The 23,079-nt window shown below is 41.2% G+C and overlaps 1 protein-coding gene and 1 long non-coding RNA gene across 3 annotated transcripts in view; one reads left to right on the forward strand and one right to left on the reverse strand.

Annotated features, from left to right (window-relative positions):
- The window catches only part of CPA6 (carboxypeptidase A6), a 294,614-nt gene that overhangs the window by 93,179 nt on the left and 178,356 nt on the right, over window positions 1-23,079 (reverse strand). The window lies entirely within an intron of this gene.
- The window catches only part of LOC133260508 (uncharacterized), a 179,788-nt gene that overhangs the window by 90,789 nt on the left and 65,920 nt on the right, over window positions 1-23,079 (forward strand). The gene's annotated exons all lie outside the window — the stretch shown is intronic.

A 23,079-nucleotide genomic window follows, 5' to 3' on the forward strand; every position in this document is an offset into this window, starting at 1 on the left:
ATTTCTGGTCTTGATCTGTTGCAGGATCATGCAACCCTCAGTTGTGTCTTTGTGACCCCATGGACTGTAGCCCACCAGGCTCCTCCATCCATGAAATTCTCCAGGCAAGAATACTAGAGCAGGTTGCTATTTCCTTCTCTAGGGGATCTTCCCAACCCAGGGACTGAACCCAGGTCTCCTGCATTGCAGGCAGATTTTTTACCCTCTGAGCTACCAGGGAAGCCCCCTGAAACAGAGGCATTTATTTTGGGGACAAAAAGAGTTTACCTGTTTTCTTTCAGGCAGCTGCCTCCTCCACTAACTTGCAAGGGCAAGTCTAATGCAGCTAACGTGCTAGTCCAACAAGCATAGGACGACAGAAGTGTGGGGCTGGGAGGGATGCTGAGAGGTCATTTGATCCATCTGCCAGCCCTTGGGCAAGGATATGTCCAGGCCTGGACCAGACTGTCCCCAATTGATGCATCTAAACCACATCTTTTATGTTTCCCAAAGATGAGAGTCGACACTATCCTGATTTAACTCATATCCACATTTAACCAGATTTTCAGACATTTTCTTAATCCCTACACTGAAGCACACTTTTTTTTTTTTCCTTGTTCTGTTCTTCAGTGGGGAATGACTGGTTTCTTGCTTTTGTGAGACAAAGTACCTTTCTGTCTTCCACTTTTCTTTATATGTTAAGACTTTCTAATCCTTTAATCATCTTTGCCTCTAAACCCATTACAGAGAGAGATCTTGCTATTAAGGTGTATCACCTAATACCTGTGGAGATGAGGAAATAGTGCTGTATTTAGAGGGTGGAGAGCCACAGGAACCTGAAATATCTGAATAACCACTCTGGTGATGAGTCTGTGAGTGCTGTTTTCTGGGGCATATGCTAAAATAAGAATCCTCACTCCACAGAAGAGCGTAGCTTCTCCATAGGAAAATTCCATGGAAGAAACGTCCCCTACTGCCTGACCTGGAGAAGCCTTCCTAGGAAACGTCACCAGAAAGCAGTTGGTCTAAAACAAACCAACAAAAAAGAATCTGCAAAAATCAGGAAGTGTATTTTGTTTTGGTATTAGTAAACTAAAATGAATTACCAGACTTTTCTCCAGTAATGTTTTAGGGAAAAGGTACTTGGGTAAGTAACATGGATATTTCAGTCTTGGGTGGCAGGCTGATGCCTACACTAAGATGCGGGAGACTCCTATGTCTAAGTTATAGTAATACCCCTGTAATACTCACATGAGCTTTGTAAAGTGCCACCCACCTTATAGGTAGTTCTAATCTTTTCTATAAGACCTTGGGAAACGAGTTGATTGTACATTTCATGAACAAGAAGACTCAGGTTCAGAGAGGCAGAGTCCTTTCCCAAGGATGCAGGGCTACTGAATGGTATTATAGAATGTGTTTAACTCCAGTACCATCATTTACTGACTGGGTAAGTATCTCCAGGATTTCCTGCAAATATCCCAGAACTAGAAACAACTTCCAGTTTCCTGCCTTAGTGTTCAAGAGGATCTGCTTGGTGGCTTTCACATCCTGGTCTTTACCATTAAGGGCTTTTTGCCCTATGAATTCTATATGCAGGTATTTCAAAGTTCAAATCAGCCCACTGTGGGCAGGTTACCATCAGTCATTTCCTTAGGGCCTGATCCCATCTGGATGAAGTGATGAACCGGCTCTGAGCAGAAAAGCTGGGTGACCCTGGATACTGACCACAACCTAGAATCAGCAGCCTGGTCAGGATGGCCTAAGGCTGTTTGCAGACCAGCTGCCTCAGGTCTTTACTGCCATGGCCAACTGATATTCCAGGAAAGGATGCTCCTCTGCAGAGTCTCTCACCTTGGAACTGGGTGGGTGTTCCCACACATTCCTTTCCTTCTATGACCACCAGTCGTAGCCAGATCTGTTTAAGAGGTGGAGGAACTTTAAAGTAAAAGTTCACAGCATGGACTTGGGAATCCAACGACTCTAGGCTGGAATGCTAGTGCTGGCAGCACGGGCTGTGTGACTTTGGATGAGGTTTTAACATTTCTGGGGGCTCCCCTCATAGCTCAGTTGGTAAAGAATCCACTTGCAATGCAGGAGATCTGGGTTCAATCCCTGGGTTGGGAAGATCCCCTGGAGAAGGGAAAGACTACCCACTCCAGTATTCTGGCCTGGAGAATTCCATGGACTGAATAGTCCATGGGGTCGCAAAGAGTTGGACACAACTGAGTGGCTTTCACTTTCACATAACATTTCTGAATCTTAGTTTCCTCATCCAGTCTGTGAAGGTAAATCTAAAACCTACTCACAGGTTTTTTTTTGGTAACATTAACTGGAACAATAGAAGTAAAATACATAGCAGAGAGCCTGTCATAGTGACAGCTTGAAAACCCTTAACTACTTGTTGTTATTGTTACTTGAAAAGTACCTGGGTGGCCAACATGGTGGAGTAAGAGACCCTGCTTCACACAAGGGCACAGCAAAATTACAACAATTTATAGGGCAGCTATCAATGAAAATGACAGGAAATGCAGGAAAGAGTTTCTATAAGGAAAGGTATAGGAAGGAACCACAGTGAGACAGTAGGATGGATGGAGATGCTGTATAGTCACGACCACACCCCTGGGTAGGTGACCCACAAGCAGGAGGATAATCACAACTGCAGGAGTTCTTCCCAAGGAACAAGGGATCTGAGCCTCACTTTGGGTTCCTGCAAAGGAAACTGAGCCCCCAGAATGTCTGGCTTTGAAGGCCAGTGTAATGGGGACTCTCCCTGGGGATGCAGATACTGGTGGCAGGCCTTTGGAGGACCTCATGGCGCCATGAGGACACGGCTGCTCGCAGACTCTTCCCTCTAGCTTATCAGTGCAGGGTGCTCGCCTGCCCACGATGTAAGCAGTCCAGTGAGCTGAGGCAGGGCCGTAGCCCTGAAAGCAAATGCTTTAAAAAAGGAACAGTTAGAGAATAAAAAAGAGCAGAAACTTATAATCCAATATAATCTTAGAAAAAAGTTTAGAAAATTTCCCAGAATGTAGAGCAAAATAGTAAAAAGATAGAAAATAGAGAAAATACAGGAAAATATATCATATGCCCAACATCTGGTGAATTAAGAGCATAAAGACAGATTAGAGAAGAAAGGAGAACTCAGATCAATATATAAGGATTTTTAGAATACCAGGAATAAAGACAAGATCCTAAAAGTTTTTAGACAGTGTATGCTAATGACCCTGCTCCCAGTGCTAGGAGACCTGGGCCTGACCTTGGGATGGGAAAACCCTCTGGAGAAGGAAGTAGCTACCCACTAAAGTATTTGAAGAAAAGTTCTGACCAACCTAGACAGAATATTAAAAAGCAGAGACATTACTTTGCTAACAAAGGTCCATCTAGTCAAAGTTATGTTTATTCCAGTAGTCATGTATGGACGTGAGAGTTGGACCATAAAGAAAGCTGAGCACTGAAGAATTGATGCTTTTGAACTGTGATGTTGGAGAAGACTCTTGAGAGTCCCTTGGATAGCAAGGAGATCCAACCAGTCCATTCTAAAAGAGATCAGTCCTGAATATTCACTGGAAGGACTGATGCTAAAGCTGAAGCTCCAATACTTTGGCCACCTGATGCAAAGAACTAACTCATTTGAAAAGACCCTAATGCTGGGAAAGATTGAAGGCAGGAGGAGAAGGGGATGACAGAAGATGAGATGGTTGGATGGCATCACCAACTCGATGGACATGAGTTTGAGCAAGCTCTTGGAGTTGGTGATGGATAGGAAAGCCTGGCGTGCTGCAGTCCATGGGTTGCAAAGAGTTGGATATGACTGAGCAACTGAACTGAAAGTATTCTTGCCTAGAGAATTCCATGGACAGAGGAGCCTGGCAGGCTACAGTCCATGGGGTCACAAAGAGTTGGACACAACCGAGCAACTAACATTTTCATGCTAATGACCAACTTGCCATGGGATTTACTTTTCCAGCAATAAAGAGAGCTAGAAAACCTTAACACTCTTCTGCTGCAAGATAGCTAGAAAAAGCTGAATAAAATATAGCTAACATTCCTTCTAAAGTAGAGCGAAATGTAAAGCGAAATTCCCAGGAGCCTAAAATAAAGAAGAAAATGCCATTTAGAGCTGTGTGTACGTGAGCTGTGATGGTATCAGAATTGTGGGAATCTGTCACAACCACATGGGGAATCAGGCTGAGATCTGGGGTCCAAAGTTCAGAGCTGGAACCAAGCTTCTAGTATAAAACTAGACCTTCAAAGGACAATAGCCTCGGTTAAAGAGCAGGAATTAACAACTACACACTAGTAAGATTTGATAAGAAGGTACGTTGTAGTTATAAATGCAAGACTTCTCCAGACAAAGATGTACCCTCAAGTCAGGCCATGCAGAATTCTTTCATCTGAAACTTTGCTGAAGAAGAGTTCATGAGAAAAAATATGTAGAACACATGATCAAGGTATCTACTATAAGTAAAAGCCAACATATCCAACTCATAGCTAGAGTGCTCAACTCGAGATCTTCATAGGGTCTGGCCATAAAAGACTGGCTAGAGGAAGTTCCTGAGAAGGAAAGGAAATGAAAGATACTTTGATGGGGTTATCAATTCCATATAGATGAAATATTTCAGACAAACAGGAGAAAGGTAAAGGAGTTCTGAGGGAAGTACAATGTCTGCAAGGCAGAAAAACACAGAAAAAGCATCAGGAAAAAATAGTTTCAAGAAAAAAATAAGACAACATGTCAGTAAATATAGTTAATTAAAAAGGATTACATTCTCCAGCTTAAAAGAGCCTGAATATTGAATAATAAGAAGTATTCTCCTAAGTACTGGTTACAAAAGACATAAAATAGAAACAGTGAAAACTAGCTCAGTTGGTAAAGAATCTGACTGCAATGCAGAAGACATGGGTTTGGTTCCTGAATCGGGAAGATCCCGTGGAGGAGGAAATGGCAACCCACTCCAGTATTCTTGCCTGGAGAATCCCACGGACAGAGGAACCTTGCGGGCTACAGTCCATGAGGTTGCAAGAGTCGGACACGACTGAGTGACTTTCACTTCACTCACTATACAAATACTAAAGGAAAAAAGCTAGTATAACTATATTAATAGCAAAACATTTAGGGCAAAACCATTTTGGGGGGGTAATATATTAATATATATATACATATCACTATATATAATGTAGAAATATAAAAATATCTTTATACATATGTATGTACATATGTACATCCATATATACTAATAAAATTCTCAGTTTACTGGAAGACATAAATGCTACTAATCTGAATGCATTCAATTAAACAGCATCAAAATATGTATCGCAAAAATGGATATCATAAGGATTTTAAATTAAAAATCTTATATCTCAGTAACCAAAAGATCAGACTTGCTTCGCAAGCACACTTAGAATTTTTATGAAAATTAACTCAATACCAGGCTACAAAATAAGTTTCAACAAATGTCAGAGACTTCATGTCAAACAAATGTTCTCTGATTACAGTGTAATTAAATTTAGAAATCAGTGACAAAATATATCTACATTTAGAAATTGAGAAAACAGACTTTAAATAACTTGTGGGTTAAGAAAGACACTGTAGAAAAGTTGCAACCAAATCAAAACTAAATAGGACATTTCTAAGAAATTTATAACCGTAAATGATCCTGTTGCAGAAGAATAAAGATGAGAAATTGATGTGTCTTACGTCTAAATCAAAACTTAGAAAAGAACAATAGTATAAACTACAAAAGAATAGAATACAGGGCATTAGAAAAAAAGAGCATACATTAGTGAAAAGGAAAAAAAAAAAAGTAATGGTGAGGCTCACCAAAACCAAAGTTGGTCTTTGAAACATATTTCAAATAGAAAACTTGTTAGCACAATTGCTTAAGAGCAAAAGAATGAAGGTTCAGGTGACCAATATTATTAACAGTGATGAGACAGTCATAGCCTGAGAAAAAGAATGATAAGCCAATTTTATTTATAAACATAGGTGCCAACCCTAGAAATGTATGTTAGCAAACTATAGAAAAAGGTATTAATGTCATGACTGAATGCAATTAGTTTATCTTTAGTGTATTTCCTTATGTCAATGGTAATATATTAAAGAAACTATATGAGCATATCAATATACTCAGGAAGATAACTTTTCAAAGTCCTATGTCTATTAATTATAAAATATATATATATAGAAATTAATACTGAAAAGTATACTTCCTTAGTCTATTAAATACTATCTACCAAAAATATACAGCAGGCACTTGCATACAGGAGTAGCATTAGAAGCATTCATTTTAAAGTCAGAAACAAAGTAAATGTACATTAATGCCAATTCCACAGATTTTCATACTGAGGCAGAAGTATATTCTTCACAGCCAGCAGAAGAATAAAGAAAAAAAGGCTAAGAGCTAGAAGGGAAGAAATAAGACTGTCATTATTTACAAATCACTGTGTACAGAGAAGGCAAAGGAGTCAACACAGGTAAACCATGAAAATTCAATGATCAGCAGCATTTAGAGATATAATATCAAAGTAAATATATACACATACATTAATCTAAGGCCAGACACTATAAAACTCTTAGAGGAAAACATAGAACATCCTGACGTAAATCCCAGCAAGATCTTTTTTGACCCACCTCCTAGAGAAATGAAAATAAAAACAAACAAACAAATGGGACCTAATTAAACTCAAAAGCTTTTGTGCAGCAAAAGAAACCATAAATAAGACAAAAAGACAACCCTTGGAATGGGAGAAAATACTTGCAAACAAAACAACTGACAAGGGATTAATCTCCAAAATATACAAATAGCTCATGCAGCTCAATAACAAAAAAACCAAACAAACCAATGAAAAAAATGGATGGAAGACCTAAACAGACACTTCTCCAAAGAAGACATACACCTGTCAACAAATACATAAAAAGATGCTCAACGTGTCTAATTATCACAGAAATACAAATCAGAATTACAATGAGGTATCACCTCACACCAGTCAGAATGGCCATCATCAAAAAATCTCCAAACAATAAATGCTGGAGAGGATGTGGAGAAAAGGGAAGCCTTCCCTACATTGTTGGTGGTAATGTAAATTGGTACAATCACTGTGGAGAACAGTATGGAGGTTCCTTAAGAAAACTAAACATAAAACTACCATATGACTTAGCAATCTCACTCCTGGGCATATTCTCAGAGAAAACCATAATTCAAATAGATACATGCACCCCAGTGTTCATTGCAGCACTATTTACAAAAGCCAGGACATGGAAGCAACCTAAATGTCAATCAACAGAAGAATAGGTAAAGAAGATGTGGTATATGTATATACATATATGTACACACATAATGGAATATTACTCAGCCATAAAAGGAATAAATAGTGCCATCTGCAGAAACATGGATGGACTTAGAGACTGTCATACAGAGTGAAGTATGTCAGAAAGAGAAAAACAAATATATAATATCGCGTATATGTGGAATCTAGAAAAATAGTACAGATGAACTTATCTGCAAAGCAGAAATTGAGACACATGTGGGGAACAAACGTACGGATACCAAGGATGGAAGTGGGGGTGGGATGAACTGGGAGGTTGGGATTAACATATGTGCACTACTATAGATAAATAATGAGAACCTACAGTACAGCACAGGGAACTCTACTCAAAGCTCTAAGGTAACCTAAATGAAAGAAATCTAAAAAAGGGAGGAGTATAGCAGAAAGTGAAGAGGAACTAAAAAGCCTCTTGATGAAATTGAGAGGAGAGTGAAAAAGTTGGTTTAAAACTCAACATTCAGAAAACGAAGATCATGGCATCAAGTTGGTGATACCATCCAGCCATCTCATCCTCTGTCGTCCCCTTCTCCTCCCGCCCCCACCTCCTCCCTCGAGTCTTTCCAATGGTCAGAGTCTTTCCAATGAGTCAAGTCAAGTCTTCGCATGAGGTGGCCAAAGTACTGTGAGTCAGCTTTAGCATCATTCCTTGCCAAAGAACACACAGGATGCTGGTTGACTCTCCTTTAGGATGGACTGGCTGGCTGATCTCTTGCACTTCCGGCCAAGGGAGGACTGTCTCTCTCAAGACTTTCTCACGGATTCCACTCATCTGCTCTTTCCAGCCCCGCAGAAGTTCGCATCAATTCTTCGGCGAAATCTCTCAGCTTAAGTCTTACTTCAACACAGTTCAACGGCATCACGGTCCACATTCCACATTATCCATACATGACCACTGGAAAACACCATAGCCTTGACTACCATGGAGTCCTTAAATGTTTGGCAAAGTAATGTCTGTTTTGATGCTAGCTTTGCTGAATATCTGCTTTTGAATATGCTATCTAGCTTGGTCATAACTTTCCTTCCAAGGAAAATCCTGCAGATTTCACTGGCTTTTGCCCCCATAGGTATTCATACATACTAATGCCAGCTGAGCCCCTCCTGCTCCCCTTCCCCCACTCCGCACTCCAACATCGGCAGAGCCTAGTACACCTCCAGCTACAGTAGCAGCCAGCTCAGGCCCCTGTGATGGTGCAAGTACGTGCATTTGACCTGCTTTAACTCCTGTGCCTGACCCCACCACTGTGCATGTACTTGGGGCTGCACCTCCAGCTGGGCACTTGCATGTGACTGAACTGAGGCCCAATACCAGGCTGCAGAGTGCACACCTTGAGGGAGATGGGACAGCCACAAGAGAGCATGCTGACAGCCACAAGCAAACCCCTGTGGCTGCTTGTGGGCACAGGTCAGGCCCTGTCTTCTGTCACTGGCCTGCACCATGATACTCATCTGGAGTTAACGTCTCCAGCTACACTCCTGCCTGGCCCAGCCCTGCCACCAGCCTCAATGTAGTACACGCACCTGGGGGAGATGGTGTAGTGACGGGAGGGCACACCAACCCGTAGGGCTCCTATAGTTGCCAGAAAGTTCACTGTTAACCCTGATCCTTGCTGCCTGCTTTGGCCCCTGTTACTACAAGTATATCTGCATTGAGCTCCTGCCACCACACAGGTTGGGCCTTTGCCTTCCCTAGTGGCTTAGATGGTAAAGAATTTGCCTGCCAGTTCAGGAGACATGGGTTCCAACCCTGGGTTGGGAAGATTCCCTGGAGAAGGAAGTGGGAACCCACTCCAGTACCCTCTCCTGGGAAGTCCCAGAGACAGAGGAGCCTGGAAGGCTACAGTCCATGGGGTCACCAGGAGTCAGACATGATTGATCGTAGGCATGCACACATGCGTGCACACTACACAGATACCTGCAGCTGGCCCCTAGAGTTGAATTTGTACATGCCACTGGCTCTGGTGACCTAAAATTTGTATGGAACCACAAAACACTTCAAATAGCCAAAGCAATCCTGAGAAAGAAGAACAAAGCTGAAGGTATCACACTTTCTGATTTCAAACTATATTATAAAGGGATAATAATAAAACAGAATGAAATTGGCATAAAACAGACATAGATTAATGAAACAGAAGAGAGCCTTGCAATAAACCTATGCATATATGGTCAATTAATTTACAACAGAGTAGCCAAAAATATACAATGGGAAAAGGACAGTCTCTTCAAACAAATGGTGCTGGAAAACTGGACAGCCACATGCAAAAGAATGAACTTGACCACTATCTTATACACGAAAGTCAACTCAAAATGGATTAAAGACTTGAACATAAGACTTGAATGCCGTCAGGGAATAGATCATTGAAGATCATGTCTTCCCTAACATTCCTAATATTCCCAACAGTATCAGGCAGCATTAGCCTAAGAGTCGGACATGACTGAGCGACTGCACTTTCACTTTTCACTTTCCTGCATCGGAGAAGGAAATGGCAACCCACTTGGGTATTCTTGCCTGGAGAATCCCAGGGACGGGGGAGCCTGGTGGGCTGCCGTCTATGGGGTCACATAGAGTTGGACACGACTGAAGTGACTTAGCAGTAGCAGTTTCTTGTAATGCCTCTACCATATCCAGAGCCTGTCAAAAAGATGTATCAGATTCTTAAGTAGTACATGCTTTGAAAAATACATTGTTAAACAGCTATTGCCTACTATGTCCCTTTGCACCGTCTGGCAAGAGACCATTATATTACTGCCTTTGAGACTTTAGAGAGTATCAGACTTATTAGCCTGATGGATAGTTTGACAATGAAAGACTTGAAGAAATGAAAGTCTTGAAAATGAAGACTCTTGGGACCGACTACCAGAAATCCTAATTTCAAGGGTTCCAAGAGAATCTGACTTTTTAACAAGTGCAGTAGGCATTTCTGAAATAGTTATTCTGAGGACCATGCTTTATGAAAGTCCCATGTGAGGACTGCTCTTTCAAGTGGGTGTTAATGACAACACCAGATTTAACTATAGTTCGAAGACTCTGAAATTTTCTCTGTTTACTTTGTACATCAAGAAACCCTTAGCAGCCCTTAATCAGCTACTCTTTTTCAGTGACTCTTAGAGAAAGCTTGTGTCTGGCACCAGTTTTAGAGGAAAAGTCATTTGTTTGGCAGCAGAAAAGGATATGCACAGAGATGTGGAGGCAGGAATAGGAACCAAGTCCATTCTCAAATTTTCCTGAGTCAAATCTACAAGTTCTCTGCATTTTCAGAAAACATTCAAATTCAGGTATAGTCTGTTTTTGTACGATGTGCATTTCCATAATTCAAAATAGCTTCGACATGACTGGAAATTTCTATAATGGACTGAAAGTTGTGAAATTGTTAGTTGCTCAGTCATGTCTAACTCTTTGTGACCCCATGGACTGTAGCCCACCAGGCTCCTCTGTCCATGGGATTCTCCAGGCAAGAGTACTGGGGTGGGTTGCCATTTCCTTCTCTAGGAAGTACCCCAACCCTGGGGTCGAACCCGAGTCTCCCCTGTTGCACACAGATTCTTTACCGTCTGAGCCACTAGAGAAGGGTGGCTTATAAATGGTAAGCATTTATTTCTCGTAATTCTGGAAGCTGGGAAGTCCAAGATCAAGATGCCAGCAGATTAGATGTCTGGTGAGACCCTGCTTCCTGGTTCGTAAGTCTTATTGGTATGTTCTCACGGGATGGAAGGGGCAGGTAAGTGTTCTGGGCAAGGTCATGAGTACCATGCATGAGGGCTTCCCCTTCATTACCCAGTCACTTCCCCAAAGCCCTATCTTCTAACACCATCACATTGGTGATCAGTTTCAACATACGAATCTGGAGGGGACAAAAACATTCATTCAATAGCAGTAATCCAGGGCAATGTAAAAATAAAGCTGAATTTGCATTGGTTCCTATATGATTTTCCCAGTGTGTTAATGTTTTACACTAACAAGTAATAGGAGCTGAACGTAAGGGTACCCTGCAGAGGAACACAGCAAGGCTCAGAGGAATTCAGGACATTTCAAAATCCCATTCACCCCATGTTCTCACTCTTGGCTCAACTCGATCACTGCTTCGCCTTCAAAGTCCCCTTTGCTTGTTTTTTTCTGATCCTTCTGAATGTTGTCCTTGTCACTGTGAAGCTCAGTGGACTCCTGTCACCCCTTTCCATCTAGCCACTCTTATTTCCTGCGATAAATACCTATATTTACTGTCCCTGTGTCAACTGTGGTATTTATTCATTAGGAATCTAACATACCTTTTAAATCACACTAGTATTTTATTGTTTTGTTGTTGTTTTTGTTATTATTCTCTGTATAAAGTTGCATGGGTTTGAGTGGTCTGTCAATAATCTAATTTTCTTAGAAGCCCTGTTATTTTTAGTGTATAATTTTGTATAATGCAAGGTTTTCTGGAATGTAAATATCGTGTTCTAGCAAAAGCACCTATGTGTATATATGTGTGTGTGTTAGTCACTTACTCGTGTCTGACTCTTTGCAATCCCATAGACTGTAGTCCGCCAGGCTCCTCTGTCCATGGGATTCTCCAGGCAAGGATACTGGAGTGGGTTGCCATTTCCTTCTCCACAAGCACCTATATTCTCACACAAAATAGAAATAGTCATCTGTCTATGTGGTGTTTGAAATCATTTATGTCTTTGATCGTCTCTGTGAAGAAGAATACAGAAGAATGGGCAGGTTTTGGCTCTGAGTTTGGAATCACTAAGCATTGCTTTTCTGCACCATGCCATGGGATTTGGTTTAGGATCTCAACTTCTTACAGTGGCAGATCCACACATCTTCTTTTAACCCACCTTTAGAGTGTATGCCTGTCAGCTGAACATGCTGCCCATCTGTTTGACAAATACACAGTTAAAGATCCAAGAACCAAACCAGATACTCTATACAAAAACAAGTATGGAAAGAAAGAGGTGGGTTTCTTTGGGTGAATCTTGAAACTGAATTACCCAGTAAGGGCCTGGGGCTTCTTGTGGCGTAAAGTATGATGTAGGGCTTCCCTGGTGGCTCAGACAATAAAGAATCTGCCTGCAATATAGGAGACCCAGGTTCAACCTCTGGGTCAGGAAGATCCCCTGGAGAAGGGAATGACAACCCACTTTAGTATTCTTGCCTGGAGAATTCCTTCTTGTGGCATAATGTGTGATAAGAATGACAAATTTTACTCTATTTTTTAGACTGTCTTCACCATTTTTAAGTGCACGCAATTTAGTAGGGTTAACTACAGTCACGCTGGGAACAGGTCTGCAGAACGTCATCTCTACCCATTAAACTGTAACTTCCCTTTCCCCTCTCTCCACCATAATTTTTAAAAATTCCTGACCGTTTGCCAATTGAACAGGTGGTAACTGTATGGTTATCTAAAATCGCCTTTAGCTTGCTGAGTCATAAAAAATTCAAAGAACCAAGGGAATTAACTTCAACCAGGTTTGAGATAAATCCAGGAAAAGAGAGAAATAACTTCTAATCCCAAGAGTAGAAATGCGGTCAGGATTTATCAATTCTTAATTCACAGCAAGGAACCCTTTGATCAGTATTAAGCTGGCCTGAGGACTTTCATGGCAATTCAGGAGCCTCCATGGCTGTTTTCTGTCTGGCAGCCCCATGGCTCTGCAGAGTACAGACTAGGAGTGGGGAGCCCGGGCAGCAGTTTGCCCCCTAAATGGCCATGAATAAATCATGAAGTCTAACAGGCTCTTCGAAGATCATGTACCCAAAACAGATGTCCTTTATCCTCGAGGAGTTTACTCTTTCAGAATAATCTCAGTGAGAAATCCTTGAGGGGTATTTAGATGACCTTCTTCTTGAGACATCATGCTGCTTTATGCTTTGCTAAATGTCTAATCCATATAAGTATATCAAGGCGCCAAATCTGTCTTGTGTTCTTTGATGTGGAGTGCAAATATAATTCGCTGCTCTGTCACATATATCTCTGATATGGAACTTTAAACTTTCCTCCACCAACCTCCAACCTCCACTGGGCCCAAGCAGAGCCTACTGTTAACTTCTCCCCTTTACTATCCATTTAATGATATAAATGGACCTCTTCATCCTAGAAACTATTTGCAGATACTTTAGAACCATTTTTCTAGCCATCCTACTGGAGTGGGTAGCCATTCCCTTCTCCAGGAGATCTTCCCGACCTAGGGATTGAACCCATGTTTCCTGCATTGCAGGCAAATTCTTTACTGCCTGAGCTACCAGAAAAGCCCTAGCCATCAAAGACGGTGCTAAATTATTTTAAAGGCTATTCAATTGATATGTAATCATCAAGATAGACTGCTGCCTATGTATTTATATCCCATATTTTTTTGGAAATAACTAGTTGTTTCATGACCAAAGAATATAATTTTTAGAATAGTGATTCTGTGTAATTATAAAACACTGGCCCATGTCTAAGGGACTTTTCTTTTAAATGTGTAGTAGCTCTTTTCAAAAAGCATTTGGTTGAAATGATATATGTATTTCAGGATGATAGAAGCATCATGTAGAAAAAATCAGATGATTGAAAACGGGGCTCATTGTTTTTTCCATGAAACTCACTGCTCCTCTAATATTTTTCTTTGAGTTGAGAGGTTTATTGTCCACATTAAGGCACCCAAGCCACTCAAACTTTAAATCTAAAGTGTCACCTTTAACGCCTCTTCCCAGTCTATCGGCCCCTAGGTGGACTGTCTCTTTGAAATGTCCGTCAAATTCACTCCTACTGTCTGTATCTGTACCTTCAACATTTCCCTCCTTGTTGGTTTCATTATGCTGCTGACCGATAACTCTGGTCTAGTCTTTCCCTTCACCTATCTGTTTTCTTGCACAGTTGCCTTTATTAAATGCAGGCACCTACTGACAAATCCCTAATGTTGTCTACTGCATAGAAGATCAGGTCCAGATCCCTTGGCAGCACATCCAAGGCCCCCGGTCATGCACCTGTTCAGCATCACCTTCCCCCGGTCACCAGGCAGGCTTGTCATTCTTGGCCTCCATCCCCTGGCATATACGGTTTCCTTTGCTGGAAGGTCCTACTTGCTTCCTCACTATTTCTCTCCTACTCCCAAACATGGCAAGTGTGAGACCAATCCAGGCTTTGTGGGGAACCTGAGGCTTATACAATCTGGGGAGTCCAGTGTAAGAAAAAGAAAACACTAAAGCAACTATACCGTAATAAAATTTTTCTTAAATGAAGAAAAAGAAAATGGCAACTCACTCCAATATTCTTGCCTGGGAAATCTCTTAGAGAAGCCTGGTGGGCTACAGTCCATGGGGTCGAGAAGAGCTGGACACGACTTAACTACTAAACAATAACAACAATGGCAGTTCTGGTCATTGTGTGAGAATATAAAGTTGTAAGGAATTGGGAGTTGGGGCTAAAACAAAAGTCCTATTGCTTACAGATGTGACTATCTATTTGGAAAAAACAAAAGCTACAGGCATATATATAAACTAAATTTTTTTTAAATGAAAAAAGAAAAAGAGTACACAATTATGCCTTCTTGCGTGTGTGTGTGTGCTCAGTCACTCAGGTATGTTCGACTCTTTTGTGACCCCACGGACTGTAGCCCATGAGGCTCCTCTGGTCCATGGGATTCTCCAGGCAAGAACACTGGAGTAGGCTGACATGCCATCCTTCAGGGGATCTTCCCAACTCAGGGATGGAACCCGTATCTTGTGTCTCCTGCATTGGCAGGCTGGTTCTTTACCACTAGTGCCACCTGGGAAGCCTTGCATTCTCAGACTTTTGTATAATTATGAAAATAGGGGCAGGCATTGGTAGGGTCCCAGACAACTGAGGAAGCCCGAGCTTAAGCTTGGTTAGCTTCTTGGTAAATCTGCCTCTGAGCTATTCCTCAGTGACTCTTTTTGAACTGTTGTTTGTTAAACTTTCTCAGTCTGGTAGAGTAATGAGGATAGAGTGTGCTCAATAAAGATTTATTGAATTAAAGAATAAAATTCTACTCCCACCAAAGTTTGGGTCTGTCTTCCAGAATTTTCTCAAACAGTTAAATGTTGATTCTTCCTTTTCTCCAGGGTGCTTTGTAGACACGTTTAACATGGCACTTTGAACAGTAAGTCGCTATAGTGTGTTTTTATTTCTTGTGGATTGGGGACCTTATAATATACCAGTAAATCCCTAAACCTTATAGTACACCTGAAACAGCTTGAATAACTTGTGACTCTCACTCCCAGAGTTCCTGATGCAGTTGAGCTGGATGGAGCTGAGGATTTACGTTTTTGACAAGTTCCTGAGGGTGCTGGTGGCCAAGTTCTACAGGAATTACACCCCATTCACTCTAAGCTCATTCATTCTGAGCTCATGCTAGGTGCTTGAATATATATTAAACTGAAAAAGAATTAAGCGTCTTATAAAATTTTATCTTTCTATACTTTCAGCAAGTAAAAAATTATGGAGTCTTACATGTAGTTTTTAAAAATTGAATTCTCTATTAATAATTAATGTAACTAACAAAATTTATTACATAACTATATATTACTTTGCAAATTAATAATCCTTTGTTGTTCCATTCTTAGATCATGTTTTAAAGGGAAGGAAAATAAAAAGAATTTTAAAGGTTCAGACTGTTCCTTATATATTTGCTATAGTACTTGGGGCTTTCCTGGTGCTTCAGATGGTAAAGAATCTGCCTGCAATGCAGGAGACCTAGGTTCAATTCCTGAGAAGGGCATGACAACCTATTTCAGTATTCTTGCCTGGAGAATCCCATAGACAGAGGAGCCTGGTGGGCTATAGTCCATGGGGTCGAAAAGAGTTGGACATGACTGAGCGACCAACACTACAAAAACTACTATAGTACTTGGGGAAATATTTAACAACAGTTACCAAATCTTTATTCTAGATTAGGGTGTATTGTTTTTCTTATTACAAAGATAACAACCAAAGACTAAAGAAAGGGAGAATATCATGAGGTTATTAAAATCGTATACATAATGACATGAGTTTTTACTGTTAAAATGTTAATATTTAAAAAGGTGGTACTTGATTAAAATCATACCCATAAGGATGTGAGTTTTTAATATGAAAACTGTTATATATGACAAAACATTTAATTCCACAGTACTTAAGATGTATACAATAATACAGAGACTAATATAGTTTTGAAAAAGCAAAGGAAGATGACAGAGTAGAGGCAAAGTAGAGCATAATGTTAAGAAAATTTTATGAAAAAATATTTATTCAACAAGGAAAGACTTTACAAATTTTAGAGTAGTAATACCGGTGATTTGCTTTATTTATCTAAAAATTTAGATGAGTTTCTGAGGACCAAAAGGAAGAAAAGAGGAAAGACACACACACACAAAAGGAAAAGGAAGAAAGAAAAAACTGAAAAGAGGCTTTGAAAGGTTATAAAGCCCAGGGAGTCCTTGCTGTTGCAGTGATAAAGAATCTGCCTTGGGAGCCAAGATCCCACAAAGCCTGAGCTCCACAACTAGAGAAACCCACACACTACAACTAGAGAAGCTGTGCACAGCAATGACGACCCAGCACACACATGCAAAAATTATGAAGCCCAGGCACTCTTACTCATAGAATCATTTCAGAAAGAAATTACCAAACTTTCTACCAGGAATAAAAGCTCTTTGTTTACCTGAAGCCTTGAGGTTATTAGGGATTAAGGACCAGGACTGCTCACCGTTCCCCATGGGGTGCATGTCCATGTGTGGAGATGCCCTGGATGTGGGGTGGACTGGGCACTCTTGCCCAGTGTGCTGGCTCCCCCTTTAAGAGATCTTAGCATTTTTTTAACATCAAAATTGGAAACTTATAGGTAAAGTTTTTAAAGACCGTATGTATGTTAGTCACTCAGTTGTGTCTGACTCTTAGGCTCTAAATTACTGTTGAAACCCACAATCTAGAACTAAAGTTTAAAAAATTTATTAAAAATTTAATTTCAATTTTAATATGCAATAGAAGTTTGGATTATGTGAACTCATGACACGCCTGCAGCTGACAAAATGGTCCAGGAAAGACTTTCAGTGGGCATTTCTGATCATCTGCTATCAGAAGCAGATTGTTGCTTTAAGAATCAATTTTTTTTCTTTCATTTTCTTTCTTTCATATTTCATTCACAACATAAACATACTTAAAAAAATGCCTGTTTCCTTTCTTCTAAATCCTTTCAAATTAAACAAATGTGGTCATGCAGTTTATAATGAAATCTTTCTTCCCTCTAGCTATTGAAACAACCAGGCTTAACAAGTGGAGAATTAGAGAAACAAGGCAGTACATGCATATAAGTACACTTACAAAGAAATTCACAAAGAGAACAGAAGGGCAGCAGGTTACTAGTATTAAAGCCTGGGAGTGTGTGGACGTCACAATGTAGTGACCATTGCTTCACTTAGACAACTGTGAGTTGTTTATAGAGGCTTTGCCTGTGTCATAAGGGCCTCAGGTGACAAGGAGACGTGGGGATAGAAATATAACTGCACCTTCTCCCACCCGTCACCACGGCCATGTCTTTTAGCAGGATGTGTTACTCGCTCTATGTGTACTCAATATATGGACCATATCTGATCCTGGCCCTGGCTGAGCATGCACTGATCACGTGGCTGATCATGCACTGATCACGTGACTGAGCATGCACTGATCACGTGGCGATTAGCACTTGGATGTTAGAGAAGAATGAGACCTTTTTGTGCTAAGGCCTGAAGGAGTGAAGGAGAGATATTCTAAGCTACCTCTCTTTACCATGGTCCTACCAAACCTTGCAAGGACTTTCCAGGTAGGTCAGTGGTAAAGAATCTGCCTGTCAATGCAGGAGACATGGGTTCAATCTCTGGGTGGGGAAGATTCCCTGGAGGAGGAAATGGCAATCCACTCCAGTATTCTTGCCTGGAGAATCCCATGGACAGAGGAGTCTGGTGGGCTACAATCCATAGGATCACAGAATCAGATGCAACTGAGCACGCACACACACCAAACCTTTCAAGGGTAGGGAGGCAGATTGGATAACTAAAAGGAATATTTAATCCCAGGTCTCATTTATAGCTCTTTACTTGTCCCATGTAAGTTGGAAGGCTTCACTGCATCTTTGACCGTTAATAGGACAAATGGTGAGGCTTGAGCAGGACCAGCAGTTAGTGCCCAAAACAGACTTAATTGAACTGATGTTAACCAGTTGCCAGATTAACGGATGGTCTCCATGCTCTCTGGAAAGGACACTGACTAAGGCCCAAGACTTACTGGACAGCTGAAGTCTGCAGGTTACTCTCTATGGAATATCTGTGAACCACTGCCCTGCTATTTGAATTGCACACTCACCAGTAATTAGTCATATTTCTTCTGAACCCTGTTGTTGCCTGTCATACTAAGAGAATAAGAGTGGAAGTGAGGCATGCACCTTCCATTTCACTCTTTAATGATGAAGTGGCTGCTGCGCACCGCCCCCACCGCCCCCCCCACCAACTCCTGCCACCCCATGTATCTGTTCCTGTAGCAGTTGTTTTTAGCAATAGCTGCTGGATTCAATCTGCAGTTTCTTCTGTCTTTTCAGCATGTGTGTCACTGTACATCAGAGAGATCAGTACCGTCTGCTCAGCAAACCCCTCCATCCTCAGAGGTTGGATCTCAGGTCTGCAGAGTGTCTGCCCAAAGCTCCTGGGACATCAGCATCAGCCAAGCAGTGGTCTGAATCCTCAGACTTCTGCATTCTGGCTCTGAGGGAGGCTTTGTTCGAGTCTCAAGTCTAATGTGCTGTGCTTAGTTGCTCAGTGGTGTCCAACTCTTTGCGACCCACTGGACTGTAGCCTACCAGGCTCCTCTGTCCGTGGAATTCTCCAGGCAAGAATACAGGAGTGGGTTGCCATTCCCTTCTACAGGGGATCTTCCCAACCTAGGGATCAAACCCTGGTTTCCTGCATTGCAGGCGGATTCCTTACTGTCTGAGCCATCAAGGAAGCCCTCAAGTCTAATAATCCGTACCTATTCCCTTTGTTCATATGTCCATGGATCAGACACTAAGCCCCTGTTGTACTGAATATTCAAGAGAAAGTAGACTTCTGATCACAGCTGTTGAGCCTTGGGTGGACCATTTTCAGCACTGGGTTTTGATTATGTCTAAGATTGTCCATTCCTGGAAGAAAGAGTCTTTTGCTTTAGATCACATCGTGCGTGTGTGCTCTGTTTCTGACTTTTAGTGACTCCACGAGCTACAGACTGCCAGGCTCCTCTGTCCATGGAATTCTCCAGGCAAGGATACTGGAGTGGGTTGTCATTTCCTTCACCAGGAGATCTTCCCAACCCAGGGACTGAACCTGCATTTCCCACATTAGTAGGCAGATTCTTTTTTTACTGAACCACCTGGAAAGCCTAGACCACATCATTCCTCTGCTTAAAAAGTCAGCTTTCCACTTTCCTCAGAACAAACCCCAGTTTTATATGGTTTTCTCCCAGGCCTTGAATGACCTTGCCCTGGGGTGTATCTCAGACCTCATGATTAACTCCTCTTCTTTCTATTTATTGCAATCCAGCCACACTAACTTTTTTTTCCATAAAGCAGCTAAGCTCTGCTAGGCAAATCTGCCTTTGTGCTTACAATGGTATTTGTCTGGAATGTTTTCTTTTGAGACCTTCGCGTGACAGGTTACAGTCTTATTATCACCTTTTAAAAGAGGCTTTTACTGAGCTTTCAAAGAATTCCATTCTCTCAATATAATCCCCTTTATTTCTCTCATAGCATTTACCATAATCCTTAATTACCTTGTTTTCTTCTGTATTTGCCTATTTTCTTCTCCATGACTAGAATATAAGCTTGTAGGAGCATCTATTTTGTCTACCTTGTTGATTACTTCTTTAAATAGCTATTGGATTAAAAAATAAATTTAGCTTTTGGCACTGTCTAAAATATGCAAATTAATGCAAATTATGAGTGTTATCCTTCAAAGGAACATAGAAATTCAAAGTACCCAAATATAAAGTTTTTATTCTTCTAAGTCTACCCAGAACAAGTGGACAGCTGTTTTCACAGGTTGGACCATTCATGTGCTACACTAAATCCTCTTGGAAAAAGAGATCAGCAGGAAGGGGGTTAAGCACAGTTTTGATGCAAGACTCTGTCAATGCAAAACAAAGTGAGGAAGAGCAGTTGCAAACCATTCACCAATGCATTTGCTCTCAGCAAATGAATATCACAAATCTTGTGGGCTTAGGCTGTTCATTCCATATGGTCACACTTCATCATGAGCCTGAAGGTGTCTGCAAACATGCTCTGAACACTGACTCAAAGGAAAAAGGTATAATCTTGTCACATAAGCAAAAATTTAAGGCAGAGTACAAGAATCAGTAAAACTGATGACATTTTCTTTCATGAAGCCCTATCAAGTTATATTAGTCCAAGGGGCTTATCAGACTGTCTGATATTGACTCATCTTCCTTTTCCAAACACATCTGAGGCCCCCCTTGAATCAAATGGTTGACCATAACATGTCATGCACCAAAGTCTGGGGTCTGACTAAAGACATTACACTTCTAGAGAACCGAATTTCATTAGGAAATTTCTCTTTGTCCCCATATCTTGGCATACTCTTATAGTACCATAACTATACTATCCATGATATAGCATTTATACACATGTAAGTTAATAAAATCCATATGAAACTTTATCTAGACTACTCATAGAACGATTTCCCAATTGATAGATTATCCAACTTTTATACTTCTCCCACTGAAAGTATTTATTACCCCTCCTTGCAAATACATATATAATATACAGGGAAACTGGGTGGACAAAGTCAACAAGACGAATCTCATCTATGAATTCAGTCTCAGGAAGAATGATGCTAGCCTGCCCACAGCCCCGCTCACTACTCCATAGCCATGCTATCCTACAAAATTACTCCCTGTCGAGGTGGAGAATTTAGCTGTATAAGGACACAGTCTTCAGATTTCTGCTCATGTTCGGTCATTATGACCCTACCGTAAGAGTAGAACCGACCTTCTCCACTGTCAACATCCCAAGTCTATTCAAATTTTACAAGTGTGGAGATACAGGCAAGCTTTCTTCCTGATCCTACTGTTTATCTTTTTAAGGTCTTGACGAAGGTTAGTATAAACCTCTCCTAAATCACAACCTCTCACAACCATAGACGTCATGCTCTGAGTCACTGAGGGAAAGCAGTAAAATGAGAAACTTGTCTGTAACTTCATAAACAGAGGATTTAACACTAGGGCTTTCTACTGCTGATGATTTGGACCAAAGAGTCCTATTTCCCAGACGGACATTTGGCAGGACTCTGATTCTAAACCACTGCACAGTGAAATGGAGAGAACACAGTTGTTACAAAAGCAATGATCCTTCTCTGTGCTTGCTAGATGCCACCATTTATGACATTGGGGACATTCCTGATTTACATACAGTTTCCCTCAGTGGGACGAGGCTACCTTTCTCAAGCTTGGACTTCTCAGACTTCCTATCCTTTAGTCCAGGTATGTGCCAGAAAGAAAGACAAAGCTTTCAAAAGCAGCAGACAGTTAACAGTGTCCTGCAAAACCTTATCTTCCCAGAGTTACACAGCCACGGTCCCCATGGATAGGAAAAGCCTTTGTGGAGAGCAGTAAACTGCATTGGTAAGAGGTGGGTGGGGAATGGGGCTCAAGGGTGAAGGGCCCTAGAATCGCTACTCATTCATTCACTCATTCTTTCTTCTCCTACCAGAAGAGGTTCACATTGGGGTGGGGTAAGGGTTGACTTGAAGGAAGCTGAGGTTTGCCAACTTTTCAAGTGTTCCTGACGTTTTAACTTAGGTATTGACATCCCCAGCAGTAAAGAACCCACCTGTTAATGCAGGAGATGCAGAGACATGGGTTTGATCCTTGGGTCGGGAAGATCCCCTGGAGGAGTGCATGCCAACCCACTTCAGTACTCTTGGTTGGAGAATTGCCATGGACAGAGGATCCTGGCCAGCTATGGTCCATAGAGTTGGCAAAGAGTTAGACACGACTGAGCACATTTGCGTTCATGCGTGCACACACACACACACACACACAAATGACTGAGCACATATGCATGTGCGCACGCACACGCACACACACACACACACACACACACACACACACGAGCATCTTAAGTGACCAGCTGACACCAGGACTTTAAGCCAAATGGAAACTGTCAACTAGGTCCTCTCCCATTTTCCTTCTAGATCCCCTTTCCAGCCAGTTTTGTGAGTCAGAATCTTTATGGGAATTTCTGCTTAGCCCCATCCCTTATTCCTCATTCACCCTGACACTGCAAAAAAAAAAAAACACACATCTATCCACTCTTGCTGAAAACAATTATTGTTTAGAGAGTAAATGTAGTTTGGCTCACCAAAGCCTGATTATTTGAAACCACATTATAAACATGCAAATGTGGAAGATTCTATATAGTACACCAAATAAATAGACAATTTCTAAATCTCCACCTTCCATTCCTCTTGTAATTCATCTTGTATAGAACCAACCAATTAATCACTCTTTAACAACACTTCCGATGTCTCTGCCATACCCTCAAATTTATAATGACTACAAATTGCCTATAGAACAAAACTCCCAGATTTTAATCTTGGTAATTTAAAGCTCTCCATTGATTTAGTGAAAAAAATACATGCCAAGAACTTCCCTAGGCATTGCTGAAGATACAAAATGAGCCTAAGAAGATTCCTGGTTTCAATGAATTTACAACCTAATTGGGAGAATGTAAGGGCAGAATACATGTGCCACACAGGAGGCATCCAGAAGAGCAGCGATTATACACTAAGCATGT

The sequence above is a fragment of the Bos javanicus genome, chromosome 14, assembly GCF_032452875.1.
Source record: "Bos javanicus breed banteng chromosome 14, ARS-OSU_banteng_1.0, whole genome shotgun sequence".
Classification (NCBI taxonomy): domain Eukaryota; kingdom Metazoa; phylum Chordata; class Mammalia; order Artiodactyla; family Bovidae; genus Bos; species Bos javanicus.